The sequence below is a fragment of the Carassius gibelio genome, chromosome B19 (genome assembly GCF_023724105.1).
Source record: "Carassius gibelio isolate Cgi1373 ecotype wild population from Czech Republic chromosome B19, carGib1.2-hapl.c, whole genome shotgun sequence".
Taxonomy (NCBI): Eukaryota; Metazoa; Chordata; class Actinopteri; order Cypriniformes; family Cyprinidae; genus Carassius; species Carassius gibelio.
The window spans coordinates 1,784,437-1,807,429 of record NC_068414.1 but is presented as its reverse complement, the minus strand read 5'-3'; the positions used below and the strand labels follow the sequence as shown (position 1 = coordinate 1,807,429).

Genomic DNA, 22,993 nt, shown 5'->3' with positions numbered 1-22,993 from the left:
AAGAGTCCAAACAATGACCCCTGCTACGGGTAGTGTTCCAAGTGTTATGCGACTTCAGCTAATGATGGGTCCATCAGAAATTTTACGGTGCTAGGGCTGGGTCTGCGTCAGAAGAAGCCATGCATTGTTTAGTTATGTCAGTGCAGTGCCGTCAGTTGGGGGGGAAACGGCAGCATGCACAGCTCCTCGTTAGTATAGTGGACAGTATCTCCGCCTGTCACGCGGAAGACCGGGGTTCGATTCCCCGACGGGGAGAGCTGGTTCTTTTCGTCTTCCGAATGATCCATCCAAAATGTTTGGTTGGAGTCGCAGGTCACAGAAGGAGTTCTGCTTCGACGTCATCCCGAGCCAAAGGACATGCGTTGGCCGGGAATCGAACCCGGGTCAACTGCTTGGAAGGCAGCTATGCTCACCACTATACCACCAACGCAGGCGGAAGTCAGTAGCTTTATTGACGCACTGTGTTCCTAATAAATGTTGTTCAGTTGCATTGACACAATACTTTTTGTTTAAAGCGCAATTAAAAAAAAAAAAAAAAAAAAAAAAAAGAGTCCAAACAATGACCCCTGCTACCGGTAGTGTTGCAAGTGTTATGCGACTTCAGCTAATGATGGGTCCATCCGAAATTATTCCATCCAAAAGTTTTGGGTGGAGGCACAGGTCACAGAGGGAGTTCTGCTTCGACGTCAGCCCGAGCCAAAGCATATGCGATGGCCGGGAATCGAATCCGGGGTCAACTGCTTGGAAGGCAGCTATGCTCACCACTATACCACCAACGCAGTCAGCAGTCAGCAACTTGCGCCGTCACTAAGAAGGCTCGAAGTGAACGAGTCGCCGATAGGGCTAGAGGAGCAGATGAGATCTTTGTTTGGACCCGTCACTAAAGAGAGCCTTCAAGAATTTGCATCCCGTCACGTACAAGAAAGCGCTGCCTTCCCATCCGGCTAAATAAACACGAAGTGGTCAAACGCAGAGAGTGCCTATAATAACCAAAAGCCCAATCAAGGCAATCTCTTTCTCATGCCTCTATCTGAAAAGTTGGATAAAATCTTATATGAAAAAAAAAGTCTTTTAAAGAAATCCCTTATTCCGAGGTCACCGTAGCCACCAGATCCAGTCTGTATCCGCTTCAGTCACCCGGATCCAGTCCGTATCCAGAGAAGATGGTGGATCAACACCTAGAAAGGACCTCTATGGCCCAGAAACACAGCGGAGACCGTGACAACTAGATGAGCCGCAGATACAAATCCCCTGTAAAGACCACCTGGACAAGACCACAGGAAACAGATGATTCTTCTGCACAGTCTGACATTCCTGCAGCCTGGAGCTAATCTACCTGTTTCGTCTGACAAGGGGAGAACTGTCTCCCCGACTGAGCCTGGTTTCTCACCGGGTTTTTTCTCCATCCTTTCACCGATCGAGTTTTGGTTTCTTCCCTCTGTCGCTTCTGGCAGGCGGAGCTGGGGACACTTCATGTACAGCGATATCGTTGACTTGATTGCAAATTATTGCACAGATACTATTTAAACTGAACTTAGCTGAATGATGTCATCAAAGAGTTCAATAACGAAATGCCTTTAACTGTCATTTTGCTTTTTGACGCACTGTGTTCCTAATTAATGTTGTTCAGTTGCATTGACGCAATACTTTTTGTTTAAAGCGCAATTTAAAAAAAAAAAAAAAAAAAAAAGAGTCCAAACAATGACCCCTGCTACGGGTAGTGTTCCAAGTGTTATGCGACTTCAGCTAATGACGGGTCCATCAGAAATTATTCCATCCAAAAGTTTTGGGTGGAGGCACAGGTCACAGAGGGAGTTCTGCTTCGACGTCAGCCCGAGCCAAAGGACATGCGTTGGCCGGGAATCGAATCCGGGTCAACTGCTTGGAAGGCAGCTATGCTCACCACTATACCACCAACGCAGTCAGCAGTCAGCAACTTGCGCCGTCACTAAGAAGGCTCGAAGTGCACGAGTCGCCGATAGGGCTAGAGGAGCAGATGAGATCTTTGTTTGGACCCGTCACTAAAGAGAGCCTTCAAGAATTTGCATCCCGTCACGTACAAGAAAGCGCTGCCTTCCCATCCGGCTAAATAAACACGAAGTGGTCAAACGCAGAGAGTGCCTATTCAGATGATGACCAGTGGCAAGCCCTCTCGCAGCATGCTGCCGGACGGTCAAACTGATTCTGCTCTTGACATTTCGATGTAGCTCTGCTGTGAGCAGAGCACCCAAAAATACAGGTCACTCGCAAAAGTTCCCCTCCACGGAAATCTTTAGTAAAAGGCGAAAGATTTATGCGACAATGAAGAGAAACTCGAGCTGTGTCTCCAAACCCTCGGGCCTGTGCGCTGCCTCTGTTAAACTACTACGCTCGCCAAGGGTCATCAAGGGTGACAATGCCTGCCCACATGTGTTTCGTCAGCACCCCCCCCCCTACTCCAAAAGGGAGGAGTAAAACTCAAAAAAGTCCTCTCAGTCCACCAATAACCAAAAGCCCAATCAAGGCAATCTCTTTCTCATGCCTCTATCTGAAAAGTTGGATAAAATCTTATATGAAAAAAAAAGTCTTTTAAAGAAATCCCTTATTCCGAGGTCACCGTAGCCACCAGATCCAGTCCGTATCCAGAGAAGATGGTGGATCAACACCTAGAAAGGACCTCTATGGCCCAGAAACACAGCGGAGACCGTGACAACTAGATGAGCCGCAGATACAAATCCCCTGTAAAGACCACCTGGACAAGACCACAGGAAACAGATGATTCTTCTGCACAGTCTGACATTCCTGCAGCCTGGAGCTGATCTACTGGTTTCGTCTGACAAGGGGAGAACTGTCTCCCCGACTGAGCCTGGTTTCTCACCGGGTTTTTTCTCCATCCTTTCACCGATCGAGTTTTGGTTTCTTCCCTCTGTCGCTTCTGGCAGGCGGAGCTGGGGACACTTCATGTACAGCGATATCGTTGACTTGATTGCAAATTATTGCACAGATACTATTTAAACTGAACTTAGCTGAATGATGTCATCAAAGAGTTCAATAACGAAATGCCTTTAACTGTCATTTTGCTTTTTGACGCACTGTGTTCCTAATTAATGTTGTTCAGTTGCATTGACGCAATACTTTTTGTTTAAAGCGCAATTTAAAAAAAAAAAAAAAAAAAAAAAAGAGTCCAAACAATGACCCCTGCTACGGGTAGTGTTCCAAGTGTTATGCGACTTCAGCTAATGATGGGTCCATCAGAAATTTTACGGTGCTAGGGCTGGGTCTGCGTCAGAAGAAGCCATGCATTGTTTAGTTATGTCAGTGCAGTGCCGTCAGTTGGGGGGGAAACGGCAGCATGCACGGCTCCTCGTTAGTATAGTGGACAGTATCTCCGCCTGTCACGCGGAAGACCGGGGTTCGATTCCCCGACGGGGAGAGCTGGTTATTTTCGTCTTCCGAATGATCCATCCAAAAAGTTTGGTTGGAGTCGCAGGTCACAGAAGGAGTTCTGCTTCGACGTCAGCCCGAGCCAAAGGACATGCGTTGGCCGGGAATCGAACCCGGGTCAACTGCTTGGAAGGCAGCTATGCTCACCACTATACCACCAACGCAGGCGGAAGTCAGTAGCTTTATTGACGCACTGTGTTCCTAATAAATGTTGTTCAGTTGCATTGACACAATACTTTTTGTTTAAAGCGCAATTAAAAAAAAAAAAAAAAAAAGAGTCCAAACAATGACCCCTGCTACCGGTAGTGTTGCAAGTGTTATGCGACTTCAGCTAATGATGGGTCCATCCGAAATTATTCCATCCAAAAGTTTTGGGTGGAGGCACAGGTCACAGAGGGAGTTCTGCTTCGACGTCAGCCCGAGCCAAAGCATATGCGATGGCCGGGAATCGAATCCGGGGTCAACTGCTTGGAAGGCAGCTATGCTCACCACTATACCACCAACGCAGTCAGCAGTCAGCAACTTGCGCCGTCACTAAGAAGGCTCGAAGTGAACGAGTCGCCGATAGGGCTAGAGGAGCAGATGAGATCTTTGTTTGGACCCGTCACTAAAGAGAGCCTTCAAGAATTTGCATCCCGTCACGTACAAGAAAGCGCTGCCTTCCCATCCGGCTAAATAAACACGAAGTGGTCAAACGCAGAGAGTGCCTATAATAACCAAAAGCCCAATCAAGGCAATCTCTTTCTCATGCCTCTATCTGAAAAGTTGGATAAAATCTTATATGAAAAAAAAAGTCTTTTAAAGAAATCCCTTATTCCGAGGTCACCGTAGCCACCAGATCCAGTCTGTATCCGCTTCAGTCACCCGGATCCAGTCCGTATCCAGAGAAGATGGTGGATCAACACCTAGAAAGGACCTCTATGGCCCAGAAACACAGCGGAGACCGTGACAACTAGATGAGCCGCAGATACAAATCCCCTGTAAAGACCACCTGGACAAGACCACAGGAAACAGATGATTCTTCTGCACAGTCTGACATTCCTGCAGCCTGGAGCTAATCTACCTGTTTCGTCTGACAAGGGGAGAACTGTCTCCCCGACTGAGCCTGGTTTCTCACCGGGTTTTTTCTCCATCCTTTCACCGATCGAGTTTTGGTTTCTTCCCTCTGTCGCTTCTGGCAGGCGGAGCTGGGGACACTTCATGTACAGCGATATCGTTGACTTGATTGCAAATTATTGCACAGATACTATTTAAACTGAACTTAGCTGAATGATGTCATCAAAGAGTTCAATAACGAAATGCCTTTAACTGTCATTTTGCTTTTTGACGCACTGTGTTCCTAATTAATGTTGTTCAGTTGCATTGACGCAATACTTTTTGTTTAAAGCGCAATTTAAAAAAAAAAAAAAAAAAAAAAGAGTCCAAACAATGACCCCTGCTACGGGTAGTGTTCCAAGTGTTATGCGACTTCAGCTAATGACGGGTCCATCAGAAATTATTCCATCCAAAAGTTTTGGGTGGAGGCACAGGTCACAGAGGGAGTTCTGCTTCGACGTCAGCCCGAGCCAAAGGACATGCGTTGGCCGGGAATCGAATCCGGGTCAACTGCTTGGAAGGCAGCTATGCTCACCACTATACCACCAACGCAGTCAGCAGTCAGCAACTTGCGCCGTCACTAAGAAGGCTCGAAGTGCACGAGTCGCCGATAGGGCTAGAGGAGCAGATGAGATCTTTGTTTGGACCCGTCACTAAAGAGAGCCTTCAAGAATTTGCATCCCGTCACGTACAAGAAAGCGCTGCCTTCCCATCCGGCTAAATAAACACGAAGTGGTCAAACGCAGAGAGTGCCTATTCAGATGATGACCAGTGGCAAGCCCTCTCGCAGCATGCTGCCGGACGGTCAAACTGATTCTGCTCTTGACATTTCGATGTAGCTCTGCTGTGAGCAGAGCACCCAAAAATACAGGTCACTCGCAAAAGTTCCCCTCCACGGAAATCTTTAGTAAAAGGCGAAAGATTTATGCGACAATGAAGAGAAACTCGAGCTGTGTCTCCAAACCCTCGGGCCTGTGCGCTGCCTCTGTTAAACTACTACGCTCGCCAAGGGTCATCAAGGGTGACAATGCCTGCCCACATGTGTTTCGTCAGCACCCCCCCCCCCTACTCCAAAAGGGAGGAGTAAAACTCAAAAAAGTCCTCTCAGTCCACCAATAACCAAAAGCCCAATCAAGGCAATCTCTTTCTCATGCCTCTATCTGAAAAGTTGGATAAAATCTTATATGAAAAAAAAAGTCTTTTAAAGAAATCCCTTATTCCGAGGTCACCGTAGCCACCAGATCCAGTCCGTATCCAGAGAAGATGGTGGATCAACACCTAGAAAGGACCTCTATGGCCCAGAAACACAGCGGAGACCGTGACAACTAGATGAGCCGCAGATACAAATCCCCTGTAAAGACCACCTGGACAAGACCACAGGAAACAGATGATTCTTCTGCACAGTCTGACATTCCTGCAGCCTGGAGCTGATCTACTGGTTTCGTCTGACAAGGGGAGAACTGTCTCCCCGACTGAGCCTGGTTTCTCACCGGGTTTTTTCTCCATCCTTTCACCGATCGAGTTTTGGTTTCTTCCCTCTGTCGCTTCTGGCAGGCGGAGCTGGGGACACTTCATGTACAGCGATATCGTTGACTTGATTGCAAATTATTGCACAGATACTATTTAAACTGAACTTAGCTGAATGATGTCATCAAAGAGTTCAATAACGAAATGCCTTTAACTGTCATTTTGCTTTTTGACGCACTGTGTTCCTAATTAATGTTGTTCAGTTGCATTGACGCAATACTTTTTGTTTAAAGCGCAATTTAAAAAAAAAAAAAAAAAAAAAAAAGAGTCCAAACAATGACCCCTGCTACGGGTAGTGTTCCAAGTGTTATGCGACTTCAGCTAATGATGGGTCCATCAGAAATTTTACGGTGCTAGGGCTGGGTCTGCGTCAGAAGAAGCCATGCATTGTTTAGTTATGTCAGTGCAGTGCCGTCAGTTGGGGGGGAAACGGCAGCATGCACGGCTCCTCGTTAGTATAGTGGACAGTATCTCCGCCTGTCACGCGGAAGACCGGGGTTCGATTCCCCGACGGGGAGAGCTGGTTATTTTCGTCTTCCGAATGATCCATCCAAAAAGTTTGGTTGGAGTCGCAGGTCACAGAAGGAGTTCTGCTTCGACGTCAGCCCGAGCCAAAGGACATGCGTTGGCCGGGAATCGAACCCGGGTCAACTGCTTGGAAGGCAGCTATGCTCACCACTATACCACCAACGCAGGCGGAAGTCAGTAGCTTTATTGACGCACTGTGTTCCTAATAAATGTTGTTCAGTTGCATTGACACAATACTTTTTGTTTAAAGCGCAATTAAAAAAAAAAAAAAAAAAAAAAAAGAGTCCAAACAATGACCCCTGCTACCGGTAGTGTTGCAAGTGTTATGCGACTTCAGCTAATGATGGGTCCATCCGAAATTATTCCATCCAAAAGTTTTGGGTGGAGGCACAGGTCACAGAGGGAGTTCTGCTTCGACGTCAGCCCGAGCCAAAGCATATGCGTTGGCCGGGAATCGAATCCGGGGTCAACTGCTTGGAAGACAGCTATGCTCACCACTATACCACCAACGCAGTCAGCAGTCAGCAACTTGCGCCGTCACTAAGAAGGCTCGAAGTGCACGAGTCGCCGATAGGGCTAGAGGAGCAGATGAGATCTTTGTTTGGACCCGTCACTAAAGAGAGCCTTCAAGAATTTGCATCCCGTCACGTACAAGAAAGCGCTGCCTTCCCATCCGGCTAAATAAACACGAAGTGGTCAAACGCAGAGAGTGCCTATAATAACCAAAAGCCCAATCAAGGCAATCTCTTTCTCATGCCTCTATCTGAAAAGTTGGATAAAATCTTATATGAAAAAAAAAGTCTTTTAAAGAAATCCCTTATTCCGAGGTCACCGTAGCCACCAGATCCAGTCTGTATCCGCTTCAGTCACCCGGATCCAGTCCGTATCCAGAGAAGATGGTGGATCAACACCTAGAAAGGACCTCTATGGCCCAGAAACACAGCGGAGACCGTGACAACTAGATGAGCCGCAGATACAAATCCCCTGTAAAGACCACCTGGACAAGACCACAGGAAACAGATGATTCTTCTGCACAGTCTGACATTCCTGCAGCCTGGAGCTAATCTACCTGTTTCGTCTGACAAGGGGAGAACTGTCTCCCCGACTGAGCCTGGTTTCTCACCGGGTTTTTTCTCCATCCTTTCACCGATCGAGTTTTGGTTTCTTGCCTCTGTCGCTTCTGGCAGGCGGAGCTGGGGACACTTCATGTACAGCGATATCGTTGACTTGATTGATCCAGTCTGTATCCGCTTCAGTCACCCGGATCCAGTCCGTATCCAGAGAAGATGGTGGATCAACACCTAGAAAGGACCTCTATGGCCCAGAAACACAGCGGAGACCGTGACAACTAGATGAGCCGCAGATACAAATCCCATGTAAAGACCACCTGGACAAGACCACAGGAAACAGATGATTCTTCTGCACAGTCTGACATTCCTGCAGCCTGGAGCTGATCTACTGGTTTCGTCTGACAAGGGGAGAACTGTCTCCCCGACTGAGCCTGGTTTCTCACCGGGTTTTTTCTCCATCCTTTCACCGATCGAGTTTTGGTTTCTTCCCTCTGTCGCTTCTGGCAGGCGGAGCTGGGGACACTTCATGTACAGCGATATCGTTGACTTGATTGCAAATTATTGCACAGATACTATTTAAACTGAACTTAGCTGAATGATGTCATCAAAGAGTTCAATAACGAAATGCCTTTAACTGTCATTTTGCTTTTTGACGCACTGTGTTCCTAATTAATGTTGTTCAGTTGCATTGACGCAATACTTTTTGTTTAAAGCGCAATTTAAAAAAAAAAAAAAAAAAAAAAAAAGAGTCCAAACAATGACCCCTGCTACGGGTAGTGTTCCAAGTGTTATGCGACTTCAGCTAATGATGGGTCCATCAGAAATTTTACGGTGCTAGGGCTGGGTCTGCGTCAGAAGAAGCCATGCATTGTTTAGTTATGTCAGTGCAGTGCCGTCAGTTGGGGGGGAAACGGCAGCATGCACGGCTCCTCGTTAGTATAGTGGACAGTATCTCCGCCTGTCACGCGGAAGACCGGGGTTCGATTCCCCGACGGGGAGAGCTGGTTCTTTTCGTCTTCCGAATGATCCATCCAAAAAGTTTGGTTGGAGTCGCAGGTCACAGAAGGAGTTCTGCTTCGACGTCAGCCCGAGCCAAAGGACATGCGTTGGCCGGGAATCGAACCCGGGTCAACTGCTTGGAAGGCAGCTATGCTCACCACTATACCACCAACGCAGGCGGAAGTCAGTAGCTTTATTGACGCACTGTGTTCCTAATAAATGTTGTTCAGTTGCATTGACACAATACTTTTTGTTTAAAGCGCAATTAAAAAAAAAAAAAAAAAAAAAAAGAGTCCAAACAATGACCCCTGCTACCGGTAGTGTTGCAAGTGTTATGCGACTTCAGCTAATGATGGGTCCATCCGAAATTATTCCATCCAAAAGTTTTGGGTGGAGGCACAGGTCACAGAGGGAGTTCTGCTTCGACGTCAGCCCGAGCCAAAGCATATGCGTTGGCCGGGAATCGAATCCGGGGTCAACTGCTTGGAAGACAGCTATGCTCACCACTATACCACCAACGCAGTCAGCAGTCAGCAACTTGCGCCGTCACTAAGAAGGCTCGAAGTGCACGAGTCGCCGATAGGGCTAGAGGAGCAGATGAGATCTTTGTTTGGACCCGTCACTAAAGAGAGCCTTCAAGAATTTGCATCCCGTCACGTACAAGAAAGCGCTGCCTTCCCATCCGGCTAAATAAACACGAAGTGGTCAAACGCAGAGAGTGCCTATAATAACCAAAAGCCCAATCAAGGCAATCTCTTTCTCATGCCTCTATCTGAAAAGTTGGATAAAATCTTATATGAAAAAAAAAGTCTTTTAAAGAAATCCCTTATTCCGAGGTCACCGTAGCCACCAGATCCAGTCTGTATCCGCTTCAGTCACCCGGATCCAGTCCGTATCCAGAGAAGATGGTGGATCAACACCTAGAAAGGACCTCTATGGCCCAGAAACACAGCGGAGACCGTGACAACTAGATGAGCCGCAGATACAAATCCCCTGTAAAGACCACCTGGACAAGACCACAGGAAACAGATGATTCTTCTGCACAGTCTGACATTCCTGCAGCCTGGAGCTAATCTACCTGTTTCGTCTGACAAGGGGAGAACTGTCTCCCCGACTGAGCCTGGTTTCTCACCGGGTTTTTTCTCCATCCTTTCACCGATCGAGTTTTGGTTTCTTCCCTCTGTCGCTTCTGGCAGGCGGAGCTGGGGACACTTCATGTACAGCGATATCGTTGACTTGATTGCAAATTATTGCACAGATACTATTTAAACTGAACTTAGCTGAATGATGTCATCAAAGAGTTCAATAACGAAATGCCTTTAACTGTCATTTTGCTTTTTGACGCACTGTGTTCCTAATTAATGTTGTTCAGTTGCATTGACGCAATACTTTTTGTTTAAAGCGCAATTTAAAAAAAAAAAAAAAAAAAAAAGAGTCCAAACAATGACCCCTGCTACGGGTAGTGTTCCAAGTGTTATGCGACTTCAGCTAATGACGGGTCCATCAGAAATTATTCCATCCAAAAGTTTTGGGTGGAGGCACAGGTCACAGAGGGAGTTCTGCTTCGACGTCAGCCCGAGCCAAAGGACATGCGTTGGCCGGGAATCGAATCCGGGTCAACTGCTTGGAAGGCAGCTATGCTCACCACTATACCACCAACGCAGTCAGCAGTCAGCAACTTGCGCCGTCACTAAGAAGGCTCGAAGTGCACGAGTCGCCGATAGGGCTAGAGGAGCAGATGAGATCTTTGTTTGGACCCGTCACTAAAGAGAGCCTTCAAGAATTTGCATCCCGTCACGTACAAGAAAGCGCTGCCTTCCCATCCGGCTAAATAAACACGAAGTGGTCAAACGCAGAGAGTGCCTATTCAGATGATGACCAGTGGCAAGCCCTCTCGCAGCATGCTGCCGGACGGTCAAACTGATTCTGCTCTTGACATTTCGATGTAGCTCTGCTGTGAGCAGAGCACCCAAAAATACAGGTCACTCGCAAAAGTTCCCCTCCACGGAAATCTTTAGTAAAAGGCGAAAGATTTATGCGACAATGAAGAGAAACTCGAGCTGTGTCTCCAAACCCTCGGGCCTGTGCGCTGCCTCTGTTAAACTACTACGCTCGCCAAGGGTCATCAAGGGTGACAATGCCTGCCCACATGTGTTTCGTCAGCACCCCCCCCCCTACTCCAAAAGGGAGGAGTAAAACTCAAAAAAGTCCTCTCAGTCCACCAATAACCAAAAGCCCAATCAAGGCAATCTCTTTCTCATGCCTCTATCTGAAAAGTTGGATAAAATCTTATATGAAAAAAAAAGTCTTTTAAAGAAATCCCTTATTCCGAGGTCACCGTAGCCACCAGATCCAGTCCTTATCCAGAGAAGATGGTGGATCAACACCTAGAAAGGACCTCTATGGCCCAGAAACACAGCGGAGACCGTGACAACTAGATGAGCCGCAGATACAAATCCCCTGTAAAGACCACCTGGACAAGACCACAGGAAACAGATGATTCTTCTGCACAGTCTGACATTCCTGCAGCCTGGAGCTGATCTACTGGTTTCGTCTGACAAGGGGAGAACTGTCTCCCCGACTGAGCCTGGTTTCTCACCGGGTTTTTTCTCCATCCTTTCACCGATCGAGTTTTGGTTTCTTCCCTCTGTCGCTTCTGGCAGGCGGAGCTGGGGACACTTCATGTACAGCGATATCGTTGACTTGATTGCAAATTATTGCACAGATACTATTTAAACTGAACTTAGCTGAATGATGTCATCAAAGAGTTCAATAACGAAATGCCTTTAACTGTCATTTTGCTTTTTGACGCACTGTGTTCCTAATTAATGTTGTTCAGTTGCATTGACGCAATACTTTTTGTTTAAAGCGCAATTTAAAAAAAAAAAAAAAAAAAAAAAAGAGTCCAAACAATGACCCCTGCTACGGGTAGTGTTCCAAGTGTTATGCGACTTCAGCTAATGATGGGTCCATCAGAAATTTTACGGTGCTAGGGCTGGGTCTGCGTCAGAAGAAGCCATGCATTGTTTAGTTATGTCAGTGCAGTGCCGTCAGTTGGGGGGGAAACGGCAGCATGCACGGCTCCTCGTTAGTATAGTGGACAGTATCTCCGCCTGTCACGCGGAAGACCGGGGTTCGATTCCCCGACGGGGAGAGCTGGTTATTTTTGTCTTCCGAAAGATCCATCCAAAAAGTTTGGTTGGAGTCGCAGGTCACAGAAGGAGTTCTGCTTCGACGTCAGCCCGAGCCAAAGGACATGCGTTGGCCGGGAATCGAACCCGGGTCAACTGCTTGGAAGGCAGCTATGCTCACCACTATACCACCAACGCAGGCGGAAGTCAGTAGCTTTATTGACGCACTGTGTTCCTAATAAATGTTGTTCAGTTGCATTGACACAATACTTTTTGTTTAAAGCGCAATTAAAAAAAAAAAAAAAAAAAAAAAGAGTCCAAACAATGACCCCTGCTACCGGTAGTGTTGCAAGTGTTATGCGACTTCAGCTAATGATGGGTCCATCCGAAATTATTCCATCCAAAAGTTTTGGGTGGAGGCACAGGTCACAGAGGGAGTTCTGCTTCGACGTCAGCCCGAGCCAAAGCATATGCGTTGGCCGGGAATCGAATCCGGGGTCAACTGCTTGGAAGACAGCTATGCTCACCACTATACCACCAACGCAGTCAGCAGTCAGCAACTTGCGCCGTCACTAAGAAGGCTCGAAGTGCACGAGTCGCCGATAGGGCTAGAGGAGCAGATGAGATCTTTGTTTGGACCCGTCACTAAAGAGAGCCTTCAAGAATTTGCATCCCGTCACGTACAAGAAAGCGCTGCCTTCCCATCCGGCTAAATAAACACGAAGTGGTCAAACGCAGAGAGTGCCTATAATAACCAAAAGCCCAATCAAGGCAATCTCTTTCTCATGCCTCTATCTGAAAAGTTGGATAAAATCTTATATGAAAAAAAAAGTCTTTTAAAGAAATCCCTTATTCCGAGGTCACCGTAGCCACCAGATCCAGTCTGTATCCGCTTCAGTCACCCGGATCCAGTCCGTATCCAGAGAAGATGGTGGATCAACACCTAGAAAGGACCTCTATGGCCCAGAAACACAGCGGAGACCGTGACAACTAGATGAGCCGCAGATACAAATCCCCTGTAAAGACCACCTGGACAAGACCACAGGAAACAGATGATTCTTCTGCACAGTCTGACATTCCTGCAGCCTGGAGCTAATCTACCTGTTTCGTCTGACAAGGGGAGAACTGTCTCCCCGACTGAGCCTGGTTTCTCACCGGGTTTTTTCTCCATCCTTTCACCGATCGAGTTTTGGTTTCTTGCCTCTGTCGCTTCTGGCAGGCGGAGCTGGGGACACTTCATGTACAGCGATATCGTTGACTTGATTGATCCAGTCTGTATCCGCTTCAGTCACCCGGATCCAGTCCGTATCCAGAGAAGATGGTGGATCAACACCTAGAAAGGACCTCTATGGCCCAGAAACACAGCGGAGACCGTGACAACTAGATGAGCCGCAGATACAAATCCCCTGTAAAGACCACCTGGACAAGACCACAGGAAACAGATGATTCTTCTGCACAGTCTGACATTCCTGCAGCCTGGAGCTGATCTACTGGTTTCGTCTGACAAGGGGAGAACTGTCTCCCCGACTGAGCCTGGTTTCTCACCGGGTTTTTTCTCCATCCTTTCACCGATCGAGTTTTGGTTTCTTCCCTCTGTCGCTTCTGGCAGGCGGAGCTGGGGACACTTCATGTACAGCGATATCGTTGACTTGATTGCAAATTATTGCACAGATACTATTTAAACTGAACTTAGCTGAATGATGTCATCAAAGAGTTCAATAACGAAATGCCTTTAACTGTCATTTTGCTTTTTGACGCACTGTGTTCCTAATTAATGTTGTTCAGTTGCATTGACGCAATACTTTTTGTTTAAAGCGCAATTTAAAAAAAAAAAAAAAAAAAAAAAAGAGTCCAAACAATGACCCCTGCTACGGGTAGTGTTCCAAGTGTTATGCGACTTCAGCTAATGATGGGTCCATCAGAAATTTTACGGTGCTAGGGCTGGGTCTGCGTCAGAAGAAGCCATGCATTGTTTAGTTATGTCAGTGCAGTGCCGTCAGTTGGGGGGGAAACGGCAGCATGCACGGCTCCTCGTTAGTATAGTGGACAGTATCTCCGCCTGTCACGCGGAAGACCGGGGTTCGATTCCCCGACGGGGAGAGCTGGTTCTTTTCGTCTTCCGAATGATCCATCCAAAAAGTTTGGTTGGAGTCGCAGGTCACAGAAGGAGTTCTGCTTCGACGTCAGCCCGAGCCAAAGGACATGCGTTGGCCGGGAATCGAACCCGGGTCAACTGCTTGGAAGGCAGCTATGCTCACCACTATACCACCAACGCAGGCGGAAGTCAGTAGCTTTATTGACGCACTGTGTTCCTAATAAATGTTGTTCAGTTGCATTGACACAATACTTTTTGTTTAAAGCGCAATTAAAAAAAAAAAAAAAAAAAAAAAGAGTCCAAACAATGACCCCTGCTACCGGTAGTGTTGCAAGTGTTATGCGACTTCAGCTAATGATGGGTCCATCCGAAATTATTCCATCCAAAGTTTTGGGTGGAGGCACAGGTCACAGAGGGAGTTCTGCTTCGACGTCAGCCCGAGCCAAAGCATATGCGTTGGCCAGGAATCGAATCCGGGGTCAACTGCTTGGAAGACAGCTATGCTCACCACTATACCACCAACGCAGTCAGCAGTCAGCAACTTGCGCCGTCACTAAGAAGGCTCGAAGTGCACGAGTCGCCGATAGGGCTAGAGGAGCAGATGAGATCTTTGTTTGGACCCGTCACTAAAGAGAGCCTTCAAGAATTTGCATCCCGTCACGTACAAGAAAGCGCTGCCTTCCCATCCGGCTAAATAAACACGAAGTGGTCAAACGCAGAGAGTGCCTATAATAACCAAAAGCCCAATCAAGGCAATCTCTTTCTCATGCCTCTATCTGAAAAGTTGGATAAAATCTTATATGAAAAAAAAAGTCTTTTAAAGAAATCCCTTATTCCGAGGTCACCGTAGCCACCAGATCCAGTCTGTATCCGCTTCAGTCACCCGGATCCAGTCCGTATCCAGAGAAGATGGTGGATCAACACCTAGAAAGGACCTCTATGGCCCAGAAACACAGCGGAGACCGTGACAACTAGATGAGCCGCAGATACAAATCCCCTGTAAAGACCACCTGGACAAGACCACAGGAAACAGATGATTCTTCTGCACAGTCTGACATTCCTGCAGCCTGGAGCTAATCTACCTGTTTCGTCTGACAAGGGGATAACTGTCTCCCCGACTGAGCCTGGTTTCTCACCGGGTTTTTTCTCCATCCTTTCACCGATCGAGTTTTGGTTTCTTGCCTCTGTCGCTTCTGGCAGGCGGAGCTGGGGACACTTCATGTACAGCGATATCGTTGACTTGATTGATCCAGTCTGTATCCGCTTCAGTCACCCGGATCCAGTCCGTATCCAGAGAAGATGGTGGATCAACACCTAGAAAGGACCTCTATGGCCCAGAAACACAGCGGAGACCGTGACAACTAGATGAGCCGCAGATACAAATCCCCTGTAAAGACCACCTGGACAAGACCACAGGAAACAGATGATTCTTCTGCACAGTCTGACATTCCTGCAGCCTGGAGCTAATCTACCTGTTTCGTCTGACAAGGGGAGAACTGTCTCCCCGACTGAGCCTGGTTTCTCACCGGGTTTTTTCTCCATCCTTTCACCGATCGAGTTTTGGTTTCTTCCCTCTGTCGCTTCTGGCAGGCGGAGCTGGGGACACTTCATGTACAGCGATATCGTTGACTTGATTGCAAATTATTGCACAGATACTATTTAAACTGAACTTAGCTGAATGATGTCATCAAAGAGTTCAATAACGAAATGCCTTTAACTGTCATTTTGCTTTTTGACGCACTGTGTTCCTAATAAATGTTGTTCAGTTGCATTGACACAATACTTTTTGTTTAAAGCGCAATTAAAAAAAAAAAAAAAAAAAAAAAAAGAGTCCAAACAATGACCCCTGCTACGGGTAGTGTTGCAAGTGTTATGCGACTTCAGCTAATGATGGGTCCATCCGAAATTATTCCATCCAAAAGTTTTGGGTGGAGGCACAGGTCACAGAGGGAGTTCTGCTTCGACGTCAGCCCGAGCCAAAGGACATGCGTTGGCCGGGAATCGAATCCGGGTCAACTGCTTGGAAGGCAGCTATGCTCACCACTATACCACCAACGCAGTCAGCAGTCAGCAACTTGCGCCGTCACTAAGAAGGCTCGAAGTGCACGAGTCGCCGATAGGGCTAGAGGAGCAGATGAGATCTTTGTTTGGACCCGTCACTAAAGAGAGCCTTCAAGAATTTGCATCCCGTCACGTACAAGAAAGCGCTGCCTTCCCATCCGGCTAAATAAACACGAAGTGGTCAAACGCAGAGAGTGCCTATTCAGACGATGACCAGTGGCAAGCCCTCTCGCAGCATGCTGCCGGACGGTCAAACTGATTCTGCTCTTGACATTTCGATGTAGCTCTGCTGTGAGCAGAGCACCCAAAAATACAGGTCACTCGCAAAAGTTCCCCTCCACGGAAATCTTTAGTAAAAGGCGAAAGATTTATGCGACAATGAAGAGAAACTCGAGCTGTGTCTCCAAATCCTCGGGCCTGTGCGCTGCCTCTGTTAAACTACTACGCTCGCCAAGGGTCATCAAGGGTGACAATGCCTGCCCACATGTGTTTCGTCAGCACCCCCCCCCCCCTACTCCAAAAGGGAGGAGTAAAACTCAAAAAAGTCCTCTCAGTCCACCAATAACCAAAAGCCCAATCAAGGCAATCTCTTTCTCATGCCTCTATCTGAAAAGTTGGATAAAATCTTATATGAAAAAAAAAGTCTTTTAAAGAAATCCCTTATTCCGAGGTCACCGTAGCCACCAGATCCAGTCCGTATCCAGAGAAGATGGTGGATCAACACCTAGAAAGGACCTCTATGGCCCAGAAACACAGCGGAGACCGTGACAACTAGATGAGCCGCAGATACAAATCCCCTGTAAAGACCACCTGGACAAGACCACAGGAAACAGATGATTCTTCTGCACAGTCTGACATTCCTGCAGCCTGGAGCTGATCTACTGGTTTCGTCTGACAAGGGGAGAACTGTCTCCCCGACTGAGCCTGGTTTCTCACCGGGTTTTTTCTCCATCCTTTCACCGATCGAGTTTTGGTTTCTTCCCTCTGTCGCTTCTGGCAGGCGGAGCTGGGGACACTTCATGTACAGCGATATCGTTGACTTGATTGCAAATTATTGCACAGATACTATTTAAACTGAACTTAGCTGAATGATGTCATCAAAGAGTTCAATAACGAAATGCCTTTAACTGTCATTTTGCTTTTTGACGCACTGTGTTCCTAATTAATGTTGTTCAGTTGCATTGACGCAATACTTTTTGTTTAAAGCGCAATTTAAAAAAAAAAAAAAAAAAAAAAAGAGTCCAAACAATGACCCCTGCTACGGGTAGTGTTCCAAGTGTTATGCGACTTCAGCTAATGATGGGTCCATCAGAAATTTTACGGTGCTAGGGCTGGGTCTGCGTCAGAAGAAGCCATGCATTGTTTAGTTATGTCAGTGCAGTGCCGTCAGTTGGGGGGGAAACGGCAGCATGCACGGCTCCTCGTTAGTATAGTGGACAGTATCTCCGCCTGTCACGCGGAAGACCGGGGTTCGATTCCCCGACGGGGAGAGCTGGTTCTTTTCGTCTTCCGAATGATCCATCCAAAAAGTTTGGTTGGAGTCGCAGGTCACAGAAGGAGTTCTGCTTCGACGTCAGCCCGAGCCAAAGGACATGCGTTGGCCGGGAATCGAACCCGGGTCAACTGCTTGGAAGGCAGCTATGCTCACCACTATACCACCAACGCAGGCGGAAGTCAGTAGCTTTATTGACGCACTGTGTTCCTAATAAATGTTGTTCAGTTGCATTGACACAATACTTTTTGTTTAAAGCGCAATTAAAAAAAAAAAAAAAAAAAAAAAGAGTCCAAACAATGACCCCTGCTACCGGTAGTGTTGCAAGTGTTATGCGACTTCAGCTAATGATGGGTCCATCCGAAATTATTCCATCCAAAAGTTTTGGGTGGAGGCACAGGTCACAGAGGGAGTTCTGCTTCGACGTCAGCCCGAGCCAAAGCATATGCGTTGGCCGGGAATCGAATCCGGGGTCAACTGCTTGGAAGACAGCTATGCTCACCACTATACCACCAACGCAGTCAGCAGTCAGCAACTTGCGCCGTCACTAAGAAGGCTCGAAGTGCACGAGTCGCCGATAGGGCTAGAGGAGCAGATGAGATCTTTGTTTGGACCCGTCACTAAAGAGAGCCTTCAAGAATTTGCATCCCGTCACGTACAAGAAAGCGCTGCCTTCCCATCCGGCTAAATAAACACGAAGTGGTCAAACGCAGAGAGTGCCTATAATAACCAAAAGCCCAATCAAGGCAATCTCTTTCTCATGCCTCTATCTGAAAAGTTGGATAAAATCTTATATGAAAAAAAAAGTCTTTTAAAGAAATCCCTTATTCCGAGGTCACCGTAGCCACCAGATCCAGTCTGTATCCGCTTCAGTCACCCGGATCCAGTCCGTATCCAGAGAAGATGGTGGATCAACACCTAGAAAGGACCTCTATGGCCCAGAAACACAGCGGAGACCGTGACAACTAGATGAGCCGCAGATACAAATCCCCTGTAAAGACCACCTGGACAAGACCACAGGAAACAGATGATTCTTCTGCACAGTCTGACATTCCTGCAGCCTGGAGCTAATCTACCTGTTTCGTCTGACAAGGGGAGAACTGTCTCCCCGACTGAGCCTGGTTTCTCACCGGGTTTTTTCTCCATCCTTTCACCGATCGAGTTTTGGTTTCTTGCCTCTGTCGCTTCTGGCAGGCGGAGCTGGGGACACTTCATGTACAGCGATATCGTTGACTTGATTGATCCAGTCTGTATCCGCTTCAGTCACCCGGATCCAGTCCGTATCCAGAGAAGATGGTGGATCAACACCTAGAAAGGACCTCTATGGCCCAGAAACACAGCGGAGACCGTGACAACTAGATGAGCCGCAGATACAAATCCCCTGTAAAGACCACCTGGACAAGACCACAGGAAACAGATGATTCTTCTGCACAGTCTGACATTCCTGCAGCCTGGAGCTAATCTACCTGTTTCGTCTGACAAGGGGAGAACTGTCTCCCCGACTGAGCCTGGTTTCTCACCGGGTTTTTTCTCCATCCTTTCACCGATCGAGTTTTGGTTTCTTCCCTCTGTCGCTTCTGGCAGGCGGAGCTGGGGACACTTCATGTACAGCGATATCGTTGACTTGATTGCAAATTATTGCACAGATACTATTTAAACTGAACTTAGCTGAATGATGTCATCAAAGAGTTCAATAACGAAATGCCTTTAACTGTCATTTTGCTTTTTGACGCACTGTGTTCCTAATAAATGTTGTTCAGTTGCATTGACACAATACTTTTTGTTTAAAGCGCAATTAAAAAAAAAAAAAAAAAAAAAAAAAGAGTCCAAACAATGACCCCTGCTACGGGTAGTGTTGCAAGTGTTATGCGACTTCAGCTAATGATGGGTCCATCCGAAATTATTCCATCCAAAAGTTTTGGGTGGAGGCACAGGTCACAGAGGGAGTTCTGCTTCGACGTCAGCCCGAGCCAAAGGACATGCGTTGGTCGGGAATCGAATCCGGGTCAACTGCTTGGAAGGCAGCTATGCTCACCACTATACCACCAACGCAGTCAGCAGTCAGCAACTTGCGCCGTCACTAAGAAGGCTCGAAGTGCACGAGTCGCCGATAGGGCTAGAGGAGCAGATGAGATCTTTGTTTGGACCCGTCACTAAAGAGAGCCTTCAAGAATTTGCATCCCGTCACGTACAAGAAAGCGCTGCCTTCCCATCCGGCTAAATAAACACGAAGTGGTCAAACGCAGAGAGTGCCTATTCAGACGATGACCAGTGGCAAGCCCTCTCGCAGCATGCTGCCGGACGGTCAAACTGATTCTGCTCTTGACATTTCGATGTAGCTCTGCTGTGAGCAGAGCACCCAAAAATACAGGTCACTCGCAAAAGTTCCCCTCCACGGAAATCTTTAGTAAAAGGCGAAAGATTTATGCGACAATGAAGAGAAACTCGAGCTGTGTCTCCAAATCCTCGGGCCTGTGCGCTGCCTCTGTTAAACTACTACGCTCGCCAAGGGTCATCAAGGGTGACAATGCCTGCCCACATGTGTTTCGTCAGCACCCCCCCCCCCCTACTCCAAAAGGGAGGAGTAAAACTCAAAAAAGTCCTCTCAGTCCACCAATAACCAAAAGCCCAATCAAGGCAATCTCTTTCTCATGCCTCTATCTGAAAAGTTGGATAAAATCTTATATGAAAAAAAAAGTCTTTTAAAGAAATCCCTTATTCCGAGGTCACCGTAGCCACCAGATCCAGTCCGTATCCAGAGAAGATGGTGGATCAACACCTAGAAAGGACCTCTATGGCCCAGAAACACAGCGGAGACCGTGACAACTAGATGAGCCGCAGATACAAATCCCCTGTAAAGACCACCTGGACAAGACCACAGGAAACAGATGATTCTTCTGCACAGTCTGACATTCCTGCAGCCTGGAGCTGATCTACTGGTTTCGTCTGACAAGGGGAGAACTGTCTCCCCGACTGAGCCTGGTTTCTCACCGGGTTTTTTCTCCATCCTTTCACCGATCGAGTTTTGGTTTCTTCCCTCTGTCGCTTCTGGCAGGCGGAGCTGGGGACACTTCATGTACAGCGATATCGTTGACTTGATTGCAAATTATTGCACAGATACTATTTAAACTGAACTTAGCTGAATGATGTCATCAAAGAGTTCAATAACGAAATGCCTTTAACTGTCATTTTGCTTTTTGACGCACTGTGTTCCTAATTAATGTTGTTCAGTTGCATTGACGCAATACTTTTTGTTTAAAGCGCAATTTAAAAAAAAAAAAAAAAAAAAAAAGAGTCCAAACAATGACCCCTGCTACGGGTAGTGTTCCAAGTGTTATGCGACTTCAGCTAATGATGGGTCCATCAGAAATTTTACGGTGCTAGGGCTGGGTCTGCGTCAGAAGAAGCCATGCATTGTTTAGTTATGTCAGTGCAGTGCCGTCAGTTGGGGGGGAAACGGCAGCATGCACGGCTCCTCGTTAGTATAGTGGACAGTATCTCCGCCTGTCACGCGGAAGACCGGGGTTCGATTCCCCGACGGGGAGAGCTGGTTCTTTTCGTCTTCCGAATGATCCATCCAAAAAGTTTGGTTGGAGTCGCAGGTCACAGAAGGAGTTCTGCTTCGACGTCAGCCCGAGCCAAAGGACATGCGTTGGCCGGGAATCGAACCCGGGTCAACTGCTTGGAAGGCAGCTATGCTCACCACTATACCACCAACGCAGGCGGAAGTCAGTAGCTTTATTGACGCACTGTGTTCCTAATAAATGTTGTTCAGTTGCATTGACACAATACTTTTTGTTTAAAGCGCAATTAAAAAAAAAAAAAAAAAAAAAAAGAGTCCAAACAATGACCCCTGCTACCGGTAGTGTTGCAAGTGTTATGCGACTTCAGCTAATGATGGGTCCATCCGAAATTATTCCATCCAAAAGTTTTGGGTGGAGGCACAGGTCACAGAGGGAGTTCTGCTTCGACGTCAGCCCGAGCCAAAGCATATGCGTTGGCCGGGAATCGAATCCGGGGTCAACTGCTTGGAAGACAGCTATGCTCACCACTATACCACCAACGCAGTCAGCAGTCAGCAACTTGCGCCGTCACTAAGAAGGCTCGAAGTGCACGAGTCGCCGATAGGGCTAGAGGAGCAGATGAGATCTTTGTTTGGACCCGTCACTAAAGAGAGCCTTCAAGAATTTGCATCCCGTCACGTACAAGAAAGCGCTGCCTTCCCATCCGGCTAAATAAACACGAAGTGGTCAAACGCAGAGAGTGCCTATAATAACCAAAAGCCCAATCAAGGCACTCTCTTTCTCATGCCTCTATCTGAAAAGTTGGATAAAATCTTATATGAAAAAAAAAGTCTTTTAAAGAAATCCCTTATTCCGAGGTCACCGTAGCCACCAGATCCAGTCTGTATCCGCTTCAGTCACCCGGATCCAGTCCGTATCCAGAGAAGATGGTGGATCAACACCTAGAAAGGACCTCTATGGCCCAGAAACACAGCGGAGACCGTGACAACTAGATGAGCCGCAGATACAAATCCCCTGTAAAGACCACCTGGACAAGACCACAGGAAACAGATGATTCTTCTGCACAGTCTGACATTCCTGCAGCCTGGAGCTAATCTACCTGTTTCGTCTGACAAGGGGAGAACTGTCTCCCCGACTGAGCCTGGTTTCTCACCGGGTTTTTTCTCCATCCTTTCACCGATCGAGTTTTGGTTTCTTGCCTCTGTCGCTTCTGGCAGGCGGAGCTGGGGACACTTCATGTACAGCGATATCGTTGACTTGATTGATCCAGTCTGTATCCGCTTCAGTCACCCGGATCCAGTCCGTATCCAGAGAAGATGGTGGATCAACACCTAGAAAGGACCTCTATGGCCCAGAAACACAGCGGAGACCGTGACAACTAGATGAGCCGCAGATACAAATCCCCTGTAAAGACCACCTGGACAAGACCACAGGAAACAGATGATTCTTCTGCACAGTCTGACATTCCTGCAGCCTGGAGCTGATCTACTGGTTTCGTCTGACAAGGGGAGAACTGTCTCCCCGACTGAGCCTGGTTTCTCACCGGGTTTTTTCTCCATCCTTTCACCGATCGAGTTTTGGTTTCTTCCCTCTGTCGCTTCTGGCAGGCGGAGCTGGGGACACTTCATGTACAGCGATATCGTTGACTTGATTGCAAATTATTGCACAGATACTATTTAAACTGAACTTAGCTGAATGATGTCATCAAAGAGTTCAATAACGAAATGCCTTTAACTGTCATTTTGCTTTTTGACGCACTGTGTTCCTAATTAATGTTGTTCAGTTGCATTGACGCAATACTTTTTGTTTAAAGCGCAATTTAAAAAAAAAAAAAAAAAAAAAAAGAGTCCAAACAATGACCCCTGCTACGGGTAGTGTTCCAAGTGTTATGCGACTTCAGCTAATGATGGGTCCATCAGAAATTTTACGGTGCTAGGGCTGGGTCTGCGTCAGAAGAAGCCATGCATTGTTTAGTTATGTCAGTGCAGTGCCGTCAGTTGGGGGGGAAACGGCAGCATGCACGGCTCCTCGTTAGTATAGTGGACAGT

The 22,993-nt window shown here is 47.3% G+C and overlaps 13 non-coding genes across 13 annotated transcripts; 8 read left to right on the top strand and 5 right to left on the bottom strand.

The window, feature by feature from the left end:
* Positions 1 to 183: 183 nt before the first annotated feature.
* On the top strand, positions 184 to 255 carry trnad-guc (transfer RNA aspartic acid (anticodon GUC)). Its single transcript has one exon. It is a non-coding gene; the product is annotated as a tRNA-Asp (tRNA).
* A 1,950-nt stretch (positions 256 to 2,205) lies between these two features.
* On the bottom strand, positions 2,206 to 2,320 carry LOC127980505 (U5 spliceosomal RNA). The gene has a single exon (XR_008159527.1). It is a non-coding gene; the product is annotated as a U5 spliceosomal RNA (small nuclear RNA).
* Positions 2,321 to 3,340: 1,020 nt separating this feature from the next.
* Positions 3,341 to 3,412, top strand: trnad-guc (transfer RNA aspartic acid (anticodon GUC)). Its single transcript has one exon. It is a non-coding gene; the product is annotated as a tRNA-Asp (tRNA).
* A 1,943-nt stretch (positions 3,413 to 5,355) lies between these two features.
* On the bottom strand, positions 5,356 to 5,470 carry LOC127980504 (U5 spliceosomal RNA). The gene has a single exon (XR_008159526.1). It is a non-coding gene; the product is annotated as a U5 spliceosomal RNA (small nuclear RNA).
* Positions 5,471 to 6,491: 1,021 nt separating this feature from the next.
* trnad-guc (transfer RNA aspartic acid (anticodon GUC)) lies at positions 6,492 to 6,563 on the top strand. The gene has a single exon. It is a non-coding gene; the product is annotated as a tRNA-Asp (tRNA).
* A 2,007-nt stretch (positions 6,564 to 8,570) lies between these two features.
* trnad-guc (transfer RNA aspartic acid (anticodon GUC)) lies at positions 8,571 to 8,642 on the top strand. Its single transcript has one exon. It is a non-coding gene; the product is annotated as a tRNA-Asp (tRNA).
* Positions 8,643 to 10,589: 1,947 nt separating this feature from the next.
* LOC127980503 (U5 spliceosomal RNA) lies at positions 10,590 to 10,704 on the bottom strand. Its single transcript, XR_008159525.1, has one exon. It is a non-coding gene; the product is annotated as a U5 spliceosomal RNA (small nuclear RNA).
* Positions 10,705 to 11,724: 1,020 nt separating this feature from the next.
* trnad-guc (transfer RNA aspartic acid (anticodon GUC)) lies at positions 11,725 to 11,796 on the top strand. Its single transcript has one exon. It is a non-coding gene; the product is annotated as a tRNA-Asp (tRNA).
* Positions 11,797 to 13,801: 2,005 nt separating this feature from the next.
* Positions 13,802 to 13,873, top strand: trnad-guc (transfer RNA aspartic acid (anticodon GUC)). The gene has a single exon. It is a non-coding gene; the product is annotated as a tRNA-Asp (tRNA).
* Positions 13,874 to 16,211: 2,338 nt separating this feature from the next.
* On the bottom strand, positions 16,212 to 16,326 carry LOC127980501 (U5 spliceosomal RNA). Its single transcript, XR_008159523.1, has one exon. It is a non-coding gene; the product is annotated as a U5 spliceosomal RNA (small nuclear RNA).
* A 1,021-nt stretch (positions 16,327 to 17,347) lies between these two features.
* Positions 17,348 to 17,419, top strand: trnad-guc (transfer RNA aspartic acid (anticodon GUC)). Its single transcript has one exon. It is a non-coding gene; the product is annotated as a tRNA-Asp (tRNA).
* Positions 17,420 to 19,758: 2,339 nt separating this feature from the next.
* LOC127980500 (U5 spliceosomal RNA) lies at positions 19,759 to 19,873 on the bottom strand. Its single transcript, XR_008159522.1, has one exon. It is a non-coding gene; the product is annotated as a U5 spliceosomal RNA (small nuclear RNA).
* Positions 19,874 to 20,894: 1,021 nt separating this feature from the next.
* Positions 20,895 to 20,966, top strand: trnad-guc (transfer RNA aspartic acid (anticodon GUC)). Its single transcript has one exon. It is a non-coding gene; the product is annotated as a tRNA-Asp (tRNA).
* Positions 20,967 to 22,993: the final 2,027 nt, after the last annotated feature.